Source organism: Galeopterus variegatus, unplaced genomic scaffold, assembly GCF_000696425.1.
Source record: "Galeopterus variegatus unplaced genomic scaffold, G_variegatus-3.0.2 Scaffold2495, whole genome shotgun sequence".
NCBI lineage: Eukaryota > Metazoa > Chordata > Mammalia > Dermoptera > Cynocephalidae > Galeopterus > Galeopterus variegatus.
In genome coordinates, this window is record NW_007728606.1 from 207,779 (window position 1) to 209,094 (window position 1,316).

Here is a 1,316-nt window from a genome sequence, read left to right on the forward strand (position 1 = left end):
ATTAAGAGAAATACTGAAAGGACTTGATTATCTACATTCAGAGAAGAAAATCCACAGAGATATTAAAGCTGCCAACGTTCTGCTCTCTGAACATGGAGAGGTGAAGCTGGCTGATTTTGGAGTAGCGGGCCAGCTGACAGATACCCAGATAAAAAGGAACACCTTCGTGGGCACTCCTTTCTGGATGGCACCCGAGGTCATCAAACAGTCAGCCTACGACTCCAAGGCCGACATCTGGTCCCTGGGCATCACAGCTATCGAACTTGCAAAAGGGGAGCCACCCCATTCTGATCTGCACCCCATGAAGGTTTTATTCCTCATCCCAAAGAACAACCCACCGACGCTGGAAGGAAACTATAGCAAACCCCTCAAGGAGTTTGTGGAGGCCTGTTTGAATAAGGAGCCGAGCTTTAGGCCCACTGCCAAGGAGCTGCTGAAGCACAAGTTCATACTACGCAATGCGAAGAAGACCTCCTACCTGACCGAGCTCATCGACAGGTACAAGCGGTGGAAGGCCGCGCAGAGCCAGGACGACTCCAGCTCTGGGGACTCCGACACGGAAACAGATGGCCAAGCGTCTGGAGGCAGTGACTCTGGGGACTGGATCTTCACAATCCGAGAAAAAGATCCCAAGAATCTTGAGAATGGAGCTCTTCAGCCATCAGATTTAGAAAGAAATAAGATGAAAGACATCCCAAAGAGGCCTTTCTCTCAGTGTTTATCTACAATTATCTCTCCTCTGTTTGCAGAGTTGAAGGAGAAGAGCCAGGCGTGCGGAGGGAACCTGGGGTCCATAGAGGAGCTGCACGGGGCCATCTACCTGGCGGAAGAGGCCTGTCCCGGGATCTCTGACACCATGGTGGCCCAGCTCGGGCAGCGGCTCCAGAGAGATTCTCTAAGTGGCAGAGGAACTTCATCCCACTGAAATTCCTTTGGCATTTGGGATTTTGTTTTTCCTTTTTTCTTCTTCGTCCTCCTCCTTTTTAAAAGTCGAGAGCCTTTGCTGACTCCGCCAAAGAGGACCATCCTGCAAAGCTGCGGGTGCCTGTCCAGGGATACACATGGTCCTCACTGTGCTGCAGCCAGATGAAGTCTCTCAGATGGGGTTAGGGAGTGTCAGCTCCTTCAAGTGATTGTTTTATTTTATTATTCTTGTTTTTAATTTTAACCATAGTGCACATATTCAAGGAAAGTGTCTTTGAAAACAGAAACAAACCCTGAAATGTATATTTGGGATTATGATAAGGCAACTAAAGACATGAAACCTCAGGTATCCTGCTTTAAGTTGATAACTCCCCCTGGGAGATGGAGAGCGT

At 48.9% G+C, this 1,316-nt stretch overlaps 1 pseudogene; it reads left to right on the top strand.

The window, feature by feature from the left end:
- The first annotated feature begins 42 nt into the window (after window positions 1-42).
- Window positions 43-1,269, top strand: LOC103598053 (annotated as a pseudogene).
- The last annotated feature ends 47 nt before the right edge of the window (window positions 1,270-1,316 follow it).